The 14,267-nt window shown below is 39.1% G+C and overlaps 1 protein-coding gene and 1 long non-coding RNA gene across 2 annotated transcripts in view; one reads left to right on the top strand and one right to left on the bottom strand.

The window, feature by feature from the left end:
- The window catches only part of LOC111270372 (membralin), a 72,891-nt gene that overhangs the window by 57,871 nt on the left and 753 nt on the right, over window positions 1-14,267 (bottom strand). The window lies entirely within an intron of this gene.
- LOC111270375 (uncharacterized) lies at window positions 10,318-13,211 on the top strand. Its single transcript, XR_002686279.2, has 2 exons — window positions 10,318-10,847; window positions 12,882-13,211. It is a non-coding gene; the product is annotated as an uncharacterized LOC111270375 (long non-coding RNA).

The following is a 14,267-nucleotide window of genomic DNA, read 5'->3' as shown; positions in this document are numbered from 1 at the left end:
ACGAGAAAAGCGAAAAGGTAACGCCGCAATTCTGGCGGTCAAGGTGCTAGTTACGGATACTAACCGATGGTGGTGGACTGTGGGCTTGTTACAGACAAACGACAGAGTAACAGAAGAAAGCAATGGTCAGATGAGAAGATTGGCTCAAGGAGCCACTCTGTGAGCCGCACGCTTCAACGACACCGTCGCAATAAACCTACACAAACATATAATAGTCTAGCCAACAACGAATTTATGATTCTTTCAAGCTGGAAGTACTCAAAATGGAAGATAACACCGTGCGATCAACATAGAATAGAACGGAACAAAAGGCAAAAACTGCATTCGCAGAATAATCTCCCCATTCGGTACGCACTGAAAGCGACGTCATAGCGTCCACCCTGTCACATAAAGCTAAGCTTCCGAAGTGGTAACGCGACCTGCTGTAAAAGATTGAGTCGAATTTCTCATCGGCTGCCACTAGATTACCGCCGCCGCCGCCACCGCCACCGCCGCCGCCGCCGCCGCCGCCGCCGCCGCCAAAACTAACGTTCACACATTACGGCATCTGTTAAAATTATATATAATTTAATATAAACAAGAGGTACGCCATATGTGTAATAGGTCAATTACAAATAAGCAATAAGAGAAGCCTGTGATTCCGCCGTTTTCCTTTAGGATTAGACTGCTATAAACAAAGATCAAAATTTTTTGCAACAGTTTTAAGAGTCTATCAAAAAGTATCAAAATATTAAGGTTACACAAAGGTATTTAACATGGAATGCATATGTGAATTTTTTGAGCATATTAATATTTATACTCATATTAGTGAGATAGGCATCCAATCGGTTCTGTCAGTCATCCATTCCTGATTTTATTATAGCTGCTTTATCGTAACTGCTAGTAGCCGGGAGACCTAGACCTGCTCTGCAATGAGCGGTCATCATCAGGTTTTCTGTGTGCGTAAAATGTTCTTCTGTGCCACTTACCTCACCACTACCACGACAACGAGAGCCGTTACACGCTCGTTCGGCTCTCCCTGACCCTTCCCAAACATCCCCTAGCCAATTTTAACAGAGCAACGAATGTTGCATTGCCTCCCGCATAGGGCAGGCAGCTGTATTCCAACAACCATAGCTCGGTTGGCAGATAGACGATCATAGAACCGCGTCAATGTACAAGGTCTGGGCTGGTAAAGTGCTGCGTACGGATCACCGTTATGTTCTAGCACTTGAATCCTGAGATGCACGGGTCGAGCAAGTGGAAGAGCACAATGCTTGAAACACGCCTGTCTCACGCATGATGCTTCATGGCGATATCTAGGCATTTTTTCCTGCATTTTCTAGGCATTTTCATACTGAATATATCCCTTGAATGACTCTTAACAATGCACTGCAACAAACACCGCAGCTGGCTAGCTAGTGTGTGGCAGGTGCAAGCATCTGTAGAACACAAAGAACAATACATTTTAGAACCCAGTCAAAAATGGACGCCATGTCTATGAGTGTGTATTACATAGACATACGAGTTTGTTTGCTTTATGTCCCACAAACGGCCTTCAGTAAATAAATTCGTAGTCTTACGCAACGCAGTATGTCAATCTCTTCGAATTTTTTTAAATGACGTCCGACATTTTGAGCTGGTTATATGGTTAATGGGCTTCTTAATTAATTAAACCACAGGTATTTGATCCTCAGCGAAAAAATGACTGACTCTGCTTTTTACATACTGATCGTGAAGGATCTACTTAAACCACATTTACCTGACCCTAAGCGAGGTGTTCCAAGTTTTATTAATATTTGCTCAGCTTTTCAATCTAAGCCTCGAGCAGTAGAACAGTACACTTAGGTGTCTGGTGATTATCAGTAATAGCATTGAAATGATGTCACTTTATGCTTCTACAGGATACTATCTTGTTTAGTTTATTCTAACGCACTCCAATACGTTTGACCTACCTATCTGCACACAAATTTAACTTCAACTCAGGCTGCAGCAATGAAGCGGGGCACTGCAATCGTACTAAGCCAACCTTTCTGCAAAGATATCAGTATTATAGAAATGTATTTTTCAAAAATACCACAAATTCACACCGTCGAAATGAGCCGTCTGCAACACTCCAGTGTGCTTCAATTCAGTCATGTTAGTAGCATCGTTATCTATCTATTAAAGATTAGGCCTCACCGTTCGTAAACCGACAGCTCGTTCCGTGTCGTTGGTGCGGCCCGGCACTATTGCTAATCGACAACTACATTTGACATTTAACTACGACATTTGAAGCTCGTTTTAGATACGGAACGGATAAGTTAATGCACGGGACGAAAAAAGGCTGGCAGACGACCATGATAGAGCAAGAATTACGTACGCGTCCTTACGTGTCTCACTATCTCTCATTATATCGTTTACTCTATTTATAGATGCTATGGCTGCTGCTATTCTTTTTATCATTGTCGCTGTGCTGGTGGAACTTTGTACTTTGATTTGTGTGATATTAATAACATAGGGATCAATTTCTAACCGTAAGTACTTAAGTTTCGAGTCTAACATCCTCTAAAAAAACCCATGCAGTCCCCGCACGTGACAGCGCCCAATGAGAGATCAAGTTTAAAGTTTGAGAGAAACACTAAAAGGGTCAAACCATTGATTGATAATGTTGGGCGAGGTATTATTTGATGTTATCACTACCACCGCAAAACGGCAACGACGAAAATTACGGTTCGATTAGTCTAGCCCTATTTTCTCTCGCAATAATACTGAGCATGGAAAACAAGCTGAGGACCGAAAAAGAAGTTAAATGAAACTTTTTACAAAAATAAATGACTATGAGAAGATCTTCTAATGGAGGCACTCGCACAACTGAGTCACGTTACAGTCTCCTCCTTTAAAAGAGCATTGAGATTACACACAACGACCCTAACTCATCTGGCCGATTCGCTTCCACTGCCCGAGGACCACGGAAGCCTTTAAGGCCAAACCTAGTAATTTGGAGCAAAGATTTGCAAAGGTCGACGGGAAATTCTTCTTTGGCTTCAAGTGCGATGAGGAAGAACCAGTGGAAAGAAACGAACGGACTAAACAGACATGTCGTCATTCGCTTTGCCCTGCATGGAGCCGACCATCATCTCTGCAGGGAACTGGGTTTCCACAAGCCTGATGAAACATTGCATTAGACGTGAGAGAAATTCTGATGGCTGCTTGTTGCCCCTGCTACCATTTTCAAAACATTCAACGGCTGTTTGAAATTAATTTTATAAACTCAATAAAACTCGTACAATCCACATTAGGCAAGCGCCTTAATATAGCGTTGTTGAACAGCATATACGAAATATCTGACTACTACTAGCAACAGTAAATAAACCAAATTTGACTGAACAAAAAATTTCAACAAACTCTTTAATCAGTAAATTCAAAAATTTGGAAAGTTAATCGGTATAATCTATCGTAAGCGTTTCCAACACATGTTTACCCCTGTAATGCAATTTAATTTTACTTTTGTAATATTATAGATGGGGTATCCAAAAAGCAGAGGCATTATGAGTACGATTAAATAGATATAAATAACTAAACGTAATAAAGATTTTCTTATTCACTAATATCAAATGAACATATATATATATATCTCATGTGGATGTTGCTATATGTTGCACATTATTAAGAAAAATATTTTCAAAGGTCATTGTGAGAAATGGTTACAAAATATAAGTCGGTTTGAATAAAGAAAGTATAATAATTTATTATGTATATATATATCCTATTAATAAAACTATTACTCTCAGCTACATGGACCTAAGAACAGCATCTAACACCTATGAGCTGCTTGCCCATTTGGCAGCGTATAATTTGCTAACAGTGACCTTAACGCAACCCTAATAAACAGGACAAGCAGATGGAGAGATTGTCAAGACTCAGTAGATACTAACTCGGCCGATTATTGCGATAATGACTGGATTCCTTAATGTCCGGGGTCACAGTTAGAATTGAACTCATATATATCTATGTATACACATACATACACCACTGATCTGCTATGTAACAAATACCATGTGGACATATATATTTATATAAATGATCGCAGTCCCACAATAAGACGATACTCGCCGGAAGCTCATGAGCGAATCTAATTAAGAACACCGGCAGACAGTTAAAGAATATGTTTGTTTTTGTATCCGAAAACAAAAGAACTCATAAACGACAAAAACAAAGCTCCATGAAGCTTGATAAATTAGCTTCGAACGGTCAAATAGGATGAACTTACGTCACATTTATATTGATTTTGAGTTGCTTTGAAGTTGAGCTTGTACTTCTCACTTTAATATCAAACCATCGGTTTATATATCATCATGCTGAAATTGTGTTCACACTGCCTTCTCTAAATAAGGCTGTCAAGACGCTTTCATAACAGACTGGTTTCCCTAAAAGTTTCCTTTTGTTGGATTGCTGTACTGTTATTTATATGAGTAAGTTATGCTAAGATGACGGCTAAGCCATTAGATAATATTAAATAAAAGCTCGATCGGCAAGTTCTCGCGACAACACCTTTGTGACAACTTCTGCTTAAAGATCACTAAAAGCTTCCTCTTAAGCGGTACACATTTACATTTAGCTAATCGCCAGGCAATCTGCTATTGATACAAGCCGCCGATGTAGCTGACTCTTTATGCCTCGTCCCAGACTGATTCAATTGCTCAAACAGCTTTTCTATGAGTTAAATTTTATTTTCGCGACGCCTTCTTGCCTCGCGCAGATAACATCCTGCAAGGTTCTGTCTATGTTATGATCTTGTATTTCAGGAACATATGGATTTCCTCCAGCATCGTCTTATAGTTGTGGTGCACCGAATGGGATGTTGCGTCCCGCCAACGACTTTTGTCTATCTGCTCCAGTCGTATGGTATCCATTCAGACCCGTTTGGCTTATGCCCGTTGCCACTGCCTCCCCAGACTCTTCGCGCGTGGAAAGGTTCTGGAAAGCTCCCTCACTACGTTGTTTACGCCCTTACCTAGACGCCATCATATCGGGCAGATTAAAACAAGAGAATACAATCATGATTCACGCGCCGATCTAAATCTGGTTGGCTAAAACTTGCTACTGTACTTTCACATATTGAACGTCAGAGCTTTTTGTCTTTGTCTTTTTTTTGATAGATAAACTAACCCAAATACTACTGTTTAATCTCGTATAACTGTAGGAAATTGATTTTCTGCATAGCTCCCAGTATATGTTTCCCAAACAGGACCATTTTTACCCACAAAAACTTTCCACTTAGCGTTACCTGTTCTTTTCATTAATTATTATTTTTCTTATTTCGGCACTTTTGGCTGGCCGTGGACAATCAGCTATTGGTAAAACCGAGTCAGCCATTACAGGTGCTAATTTTTCTGTCATGATCCATAAGACTAGCGCCCATAGAGTTACGTAATACTTAAGGAAATGCCTGTACTATGGGCGAATAGATCGAACACATCAGTCAGAGAACTAGTGTTCAATGTTTAACGCGACAACTTTGAACTGTCGACGCCGAAGTCGACGATTCAACATTGGAACTAATGCTACCTCAAGGCCACCTGCCGGAAGTGGCTCGAACTAACCGTAATCACCGCAAAAATCCGCGAGCACCGTGCCATTGCATTGAAATCGGCAGGGTAAATGAAATTCTGGGAAAAGATTCTGGGGCCGGGGACGGGAACCGAATGGAAAGAGAAGACACCAAGTAGCCGGCCGTAAAATAAACAGGTATGTTTTACTGTAGCATTACGTACTTCTGCGAGAAAAGACAAGGGGGCTTTACTTTTACAATTTCTGCAAAGTTTATCTTTAATTTCTATTATTATTGGAGAATCCAACGCTCAGGCAAACGTTCCATCGAGCAACATTGGCCCGAGTGGCTGACCTATCGCTATATTATCGCAGTACATGCCACAGTGCAGCGGACGATAAGATTGTCCAGGCGGAAAATCGTCAAGGGACCGCAAACGATAGTTTACAAGCTGTCACATGCCAAGGCGATTTATGTTTACGCCAAATCGAATATCCTATATACATCATATTTAGACAAGTGGAAAACAAGAGAATTTTCGGGGTTCTAGATCATCAAGACCATATATATTTAGATAGTAAAATCCCTGTATAAATATTGGTTATTTAAACAAACAGATGTTACACATGCATGTCCTCGAATATCGATGTTAAGGATTAAGTCATTGGACAAGAGCACGAGGGCGTACATTTATTTGGGCAGGTTTAGATCTATTATAAATGATAAGGTTTTTTGATTTGGAAATAGTTTGGTGCACTCCATAATCTATCTGCTGGGCTATGCTGCATACACTCCATACAGAAATACCTAATCCACGCTAAAATATAGTTTTGTGTTTTTTTTTCAAAAGCTGTTTTTTTAATCGAAATTAATATAGCAATATTTTTGGGAGACCGGTCGAGGTTTCTTTTCTCATTTTTGCCGTGTAAAGAGACAAACGACGTTTGACCATTATGATTCTCTTTTTCCGGGGAACACTTGTTTCGGTTAACTTCAGCTTTACAGAATTTGTTCATATTTAGACTAGAACCCAAAGATAAGTAGGACCATATAGTAGCCTGCATGACCAAGATACTTTCAACCCTCGTTTCGCAACACCATCCGTTCCAGTGCTAGCATTGCCCTATCGAACCTGCGACCTAAATTTTCCTGCTAATTTTTTTCACGTTTACAGGTTTTTTTTTGGCGTTTAATTTTCTCTTTGTATGACTGATCCTCGAAATTGCCTCTTTTCAGGAAGGTCAAGGACTTAAGCTCCTATCAGGAGTCCAAGCGAAGTCGGTCTTACTAGAGTTATATGGATTTTCTGCAATAGGCTTCGGAAACCGCATGGCAACCATACAAGCAGTTATTAACGTTCATAGATGCTAATGCCGGAAGTGCTGTGGATACAAATACTTATATATAATATATATAATATACATGTGCAGGGCATTTTTCTACGAGAGAAAATAACCAATGACAAATTGCGTATAGGTAGAGGCCATAATCGCCTCTTTTTTATAACAGGTCACACGTCCTTTCTTGAGGATAATTATTTATTTACGTGCTCATAAAGGTTGTGGGAGGGGTCTATACAAACGCACTAACCGTCCAAGATTGAAGTGAACTCGAAATAATTACAAAATTACAATTTGCATATTTTTGCCTTAATTTTATCATGATTATTATTATTAAATTTATACTTTCACATACAATTTGAAAAAGGATGCTCACATGCCGCGATTTTACGAAAGCGCTATTAAAAGGCTTCTATTAATCTTTCTTACATTATTATTTTCCTTTTAACTGTTGTGGCACTTGCATAAATCACCCTAACATCACAGTGAAGTCTACTGAGTTTAATCCAAAGCATTTTTTTTCTGAAATACAACCGACGCTGCTTCCAAATAATGCATCATTAGCAGACCGTCCACACAGTTTCACTTTTTGTGGCTTTTCAACTCGACGGTTATCCTATGATCCTCTGCTAGTTACACTAGATTCCCAGATAACCACACGATAGAAAAAAAACATGCGTCGTTCGAAACATGCGAAATAGTTTACTATCGTTCCCATTGATCAAATCTGTTCAGTCTCCATAACACTTAAACAAACAGCCTGCCAATTGAATATCTCTGTCCAAAAGGATTCTCGTAAGATTAATTGTCTTTCAACGTAACCATTAAGCTTGTGCTTTCTGGTGGAGAATGCGCCACAACAGAAAATAATCCTAGGCAAGACTGAATCCAGAATGGCTTAAATTAGCATATTTTTATCTCTATTTTGCTAATTGTCCATACTTGTCTCCCATTCGGCTCGGTACATGAAGCCGTATCATAACAACTAGATCGTTCTGTCATTTACGAAATTATTTTAGCAATTCTGTGTATGGCACTTGAATGCATAACATTAGCATCACGCTGAAGTCTGACATGGAGCAACTTTTGTTGTTTTGAAATAAAATACGGCATACTTCGGATAGATAACTTTTCGTAGCCGAATTTCTCAATTCAGTCATCCTACGACTTCCTGGATAGTTAACGAGCTTTGTGAACGACGTATATTTTCTCGGGTCGGAACGGTTAACTATCATCTTGATTGAAAGAAGTTGCTCCGTCTCTACTGTCTAACAGTAGCCTGTAACTAACTACTGTTTACGTGGAGACGGAACTAAAAGTAAGAAGAACTACACAGAACTAAGCACTGAGCCTTGTACATTTTAAATGCGGACAAAAGAAATTGTACTGCCGTGTACAGTGGCCTTAAATCTTCAGTTTCTAGTACAACCATTTTGGTGTTATTAACAGTATGTCTCAAAAGATCGTCTTCAAGCTAACATTACCAAAAGCTACATCAGCGTGAGTATCCAAATTGATCCCAAGCGTGTCGTAGGCATCATTGCCCATTGCGAACTATAAAATACTTTCACCCCTACAACAAACGTGATTATAAATATCGAATGCCAATGAGTTTTCGTCTTTCATCAAGAATCAAGTCAGATACTATTTTAGATTGTTATTTCGGCGAACCTCTTCCGAAACATTGGCGTTTCGTTGTTTTTCTTCCTTTTCTTCGATAAACATCGAATCATGCCACTAATGTCAGTGATGCCCTGCATCCACCGATCGTCCTGTAAAGCGCTCTGCATATATGCTTAAACATAATCCACTCCACATGCCTAGAGACACTTATATACAATAGGCACTCTAAATCTAAAAAACTTCTATAAATTTCAGCCACATCTAGAGTTTACACCCTTAAAGCTGATCTTGCTCTTCGGCTTTGTTCCTCGTTGTCTTTGTAGTGCCTGTTTAATGTGGTCTACAACACTAACGTTAGTCGCACACGTCAGGTCAGCATAGCAGAGATTAGCATGCCTACCGACGAAGGCAGTCCGCTAGCAACCCAATTTGCATTCATGAAGTGTTCGGAGCGACCTCGTACGAACCTCAGCTGGGTATGCCCAGCCAGGACCTTTACTGGACCTCGCTTGTTGTTTGCTGTGGTGTGACTGTAGTGAGTCGATAAGGCTTTCTGTCTATCTGTGTTTATTCTATGCCAAATTATAGTACAGCGCCATTCTTGCAAGGCTTAGTTCTCCTACCAGATCCAAACGGCAGAAGACTAAGTGCTTATTAATGTTTTGGTTATATTCTGCTAGAATGCCGTGTCTAAAACACATGGTCAATTATATTAAGTGTGTTGATTACTTATCAGAATGAAAAATTGCAAAGAATAAACGCACTGTTTTGTACAGCACGCCGTCCTGTTTCGAAGTATAATACGGTGTACGAAGTTTATTCGCTTAACGCATAATAAAATGTTTGAGGATGGAGACCCAATTTTCACAGAACTCATGCATGAGTTTTTCCTTGGAAATGAATTCACTGAGAATGTTCGTTTGGGTCCCATCACTGTTGTGCCTACAAGAGTATAGTGAGAGTGTCATTTCAAATTTCTTCTTAACTAAATCGTAGTCTATTGGCATGAACACATACATATCCTGCCGTTGTGTGAATTTTCGATGGCACCGAATTAAAATATACACTCACAGATTTTCTCATTTGATTGACTACCCTTACAATTTGATAGGATTGTTCCCTCAGACTGCCTATCTTACAGCATTTCACAATCGAGTCTGACTTCCAGGTCTTCCTTTACCTACAGGAAATGCAATCGTAAAATCGTATAAATTAACTCACTTCGAATTAAACACGTGCTTATAAAGCTCGTATCTGACAATTAACCGATCTTTGCCCTCCATGAGCATACTATAATAGGTGGCCCGTATTAATTTCTAGTGCAAAGTAACAATGTATAAATGGAGCTGTATTATTTACCACCTTTCGAACTCAGGCGATTCTCTCTAAGGCGTGTTTGGCCTTAGGGATATTTGCTATGGCCTTTCCAAAAAGCCATGCAAGTAATACAAAGAAAATGATTTCAGCCGTGGCAAACGTCGTAGTTGCCAAATATTTTAGCTTCAGACGTACCCGCGAGTTTTGTAAATTTTATTTAACAGCCGTTTGACTCGGTTTTTTTTATAAACTAAAAAAAAAGATATGATCATTTATATCTGCCCTATCATGGCAGTAATTAGCTAGTTTTATCTGATGTAGTCGACAACAGTCATTCATTGAAATGGACGCTTTTTCCAGGTCTAATCACGTCTGCCCTTCAGAAACCTTCATGTACAATCTTTGGGATAGCGCTGCTCGCTGATCTCGGCACAGCGAACTCTTCTTGCATCAGCTGAAATTCCCACGTGGTGTTACCTTATCCGACAAACGCCGCAATGCTATCGATTTGACAATATCTAAAACAACAGACAGAAACAACAACAGCAACTGTAATAGCACCTGTGACATTAACGACAATGACCTATCGCCGAAGCAACGAACTTGTTCGTTGTAAAGATCAACAAATGACACCCACGAAAGCGGTAATTCCGAACGACGTTGGCGTAGACTGCAGTCGCTTAGAGTACAAACAGGAGATATGGTCGTTAATCGTCGGATACGCGGAGGCAGAGTATCGTCTTCCCGTGTCCAGCAATAGCTGGCTTTAAATAACGACCCGAAAGCGCCGCTTTGCTTTCTGGAACTCTCGACAACGACTCATGAGCAGGAGAACCCGTAGGGAGAGGAACGGGTTAAAGTACCTGTGGACGCAGTCTTGCTGTGAAAGTAGCATTACCAATATTTTCTGCTGCTCTTACTGCTGCTGCTAGCCTCAACGCTTGGTGCCGTCGCGCTCACTGTCATAGCATTATTATTAGATTTACTGGGTTTGCGTAGCTGGAATGATGGCGCTGTTCAAAAGAGCTATAGATGATTACCGCTCGTCTGTAAAAGTGAGTTTCTTTGACAGTTTATCAGACTAGTACATTGATATCGGCCAGATTTTTGATGACTTGGACACTCAGAAGATTATACGAGGGTAATAGGCGGGATGAGGTGTAAGTTGTAGCCTATGCGGCTGTGACAATAACGCTCTAGGCAATTCACAATAACTAAATCCTCATACCGTATGTATGTATATGATGTCAAGCATCGAAGAAGGCTATCGACTTAAACAATCAATCGAGTACATGAGCCTCTCTGTCAGCAGGTGTCAAAATCAGGAAGTTGGTTTGGTTGAATATCAACCTTTTCCTCGCAACATTATGCCTGAATAAATACAAAAAGAAAAGACTTAGCAAATCGATTCCGACACTATCACGGGCTTCCTACGATGACAGAAAGTGGACGCATGCATTTTATCGTTACTAAATAAATCTTAAAATATTTAATGAGGCTTAAATCACAAGCGAAATTATATGACTAAACTGACTGTAATCATGTCTTAAATTGAAAACCTATTCCCTCTAATTGGTTTAGTGCGCACATCTTTATTGTCTATTTAATTACCAAATAATACGCCTACTACTGGCCTCTTTATTCATGCTATTAACTAAATTACTTGTACATCCACTAACGAAGGAGAGCAGTCATTCACACATCCGGATCTACTACTTACAAAAAAAAAGTGTCTGTTTATGCCTTAGCGAGGCAATAACAGGATTTGGCCGTACATCGATAAATACCTACTCAGAGAGCATTTTTTGAAAAAAATACCGTAGAGAAATTTTATGAATCAGCCCTCGTACTAACTGGTTATCTTCTAGATGTTTTATAAGAAACTGCTGTGCAATAATAATACAACAACTCATGATAAAAAAAGCTTTTATTAAGCTTTTGCATACGTTAGTGATAGTGTCCTTGACCGCTAAATACATAGACATGATGGAATTAAATTAGCTTTCACTCTATACAGCTGGCAGCGTCTATTTTTTGCGGGAGTTGTATTAATCTAAACGAAGACCATCTGATAATATAGATCTACTTTTGGTGCTACTTATTTAGTTATAGCATAATCTTAACTATTAGAGCACCGGTGACATTTCGTTATACAATATTCGGCGAAAGCAATCGTGTCAATGCAGGTTAAGGATAATACAAGTCTAATATTAATAATTTAATCTTAATAATTTATCTTAATTTTAAAATTCTTTAATATACAACCATCATGTAGAGCTCCCTGATCAGCATACAGTTGATACAAGCAACAGAATACTTAAAACGTACAAAAAAATGATTTCCTTCACAATATGTCGCATTCGGTGCACGCAACCTTTCCATACAATGCCCGCTCATTCCAAATAGGCTCTGGGGGTCTTCGCAAACAATGTTTGATACAATGATTATTATTTTTGATACAACGTAATTAGTTTTTGTGAACTTTCCTGCCATTCGAAATAATCAGGGACTTTTTTCATTAGACTAATATACACACCACTGACCTGGCCGTTAAGTAAGGCTCCGCCCTATCTACGATATCCAATTGCAGTATTGCAAAGTATTATTTTATATAAAAGTGTGCTTGAAATTGAATGATATGGCACTCAAGCGTATTGTTGTCATGCATGCTATCGTATATGCGGTTACAATGTATAACGGGTAAATAATAACAAAAAAACAAGCTGTTCTCTTACCAAAACAGTCTTCAACTGCTCTATTAAAGGTTTTCAACCTATGTATTTTATACTGACCTAATATGAATCTGATAGGCCAAGAGCGTTGTTAAAGTTATCCAAACTGGAAACAACAGTATAATTATTTATTTGCGTAAATTCAAGGTGAAAGTTCGGCTTACGCCAACCATTTCTGACTCTACAGTACTTAGAAACCGTACTGCGGCATACTTCTAAAATTTTACAGCTGATGGCAAGTACCCGTACAATACACTTTGTAGATACACGTAGATGTAGAAAAACGAATTTTTGCATTGCAATTCCTTCTCACATTGATTACCCTTTACCATTGTCATTTTTCGCCGTTATTTACAGGTACCCCCGCATCAGATATGGCCCGGCGAATACCCCTGCAGCTAAGAAATAAAGTTCACCCTGTTGAATAGACAGATGTCAACGATGCGAACCTGCTCGGCAATATAGGACGAAATACTCAGTATCCCACATATGTAGATTATCTAAAATCGGATTACAGACAATTAGTGCATACAACAACATTTCGGCTCATTGCTCATTTGAACTTAGTAGTAGAACCTTCCGAACTTAGCAGAACATGTATTATCAAAACTTGACTAGCAAAAACCAACCGAATACTAAATACTTCATTAAAAAAAGCTTTGAAGAAAGATGTTGTCATACTGCTTATGGACATGGTCTTATCTTTTAATAGTTTCCGACTTCTATAAATGCCCGTTCACAGCTAATACATGGCTCATTTTCAAGGAAGCGCTCACAGGAGACAAGCATTTACAGGCACATGGCAGCTGTCTATTAGAATTGCAGATATCCGCTCTATGAATGCATTGCACCCACGTACTCGTTATCGATTATACTGTGTTAGTGTTGCATGTAACATTTTGCCACATCTTTATGTTCTACGCCCCCTTGAAAACTTTAGTATATTTGTTTGTTAGACAGGTAGTTTAGCGTCTAACTCTTTTTTTTTTGTTGATTTGATCCTCAGCATTTTTTTTATTTACCATAGGATAAATTACTGGGGTACTTTCAGCTAGTTCTATTGATATTGTTTTGCATGACACACGTTATGCTGTTATTTTCACTATGATTTAAGAATTAGGGCTCGATTTGCTATTGTAGCTAGAATTATTGATTCCTTTGTTGTTACATTCAATTTTTTAATAGTAATTTTGGGAATTAATATAATGTTTTTCTCCTTTTTTTCTAATAAATCACATCTGTTCTACTCATATACAGAATACAGAAACAAATGTTCATATCCGTTTAATCTCAATAATCATCAAAGCTCTTAGTCGAAAATATCCTTATCACATACGGCTGACAAACGGCCATCGATTTCAATCATTTTAGTGATTGTCTATACAAATTAGCTGTACTATACGACACGATAATGCGTCAGTCCAAGGTAGGACTGTCACCTTAAAGTGATGAGCTCTCTTATGTGCTTTTTTCGTCAGCATCCTACAACTAGTATTGACTAAAGTAATGCAACGGCACTCGCTCTATACTGCGTTGCCCATTATGGTAATCTCGAACTGACCGTATCAATCATAGTTCAAGCCTGTTTGGTTACCGACCGCTACCGAGCGTTCCTGCCGTTCCGCCAGAGTATCATTCATTAATGATCATTTTACCACGCTAGTATAAACAAGTCATTTAGTATACTGCCGTAAGCCATTTGGTCGTACCAGCTAGTCAGCATGCAAAATACACCACAACACA

The sequence above is a fragment of the Varroa jacobsoni genome, unplaced genomic scaffold (genome assembly GCF_002532875.2).
Source record: "Varroa jacobsoni isolate VJ856 unplaced genomic scaffold, vjacob_1.0 scaffold_1468, whole genome shotgun sequence".
Classification (NCBI taxonomy): Eukaryota; Metazoa; Arthropoda; class Arachnida; order Mesostigmata; family Varroidae; genus Varroa; species Varroa jacobsoni.
This window is presented reverse-complemented; position numbering and strand designations above follow the sequence as displayed.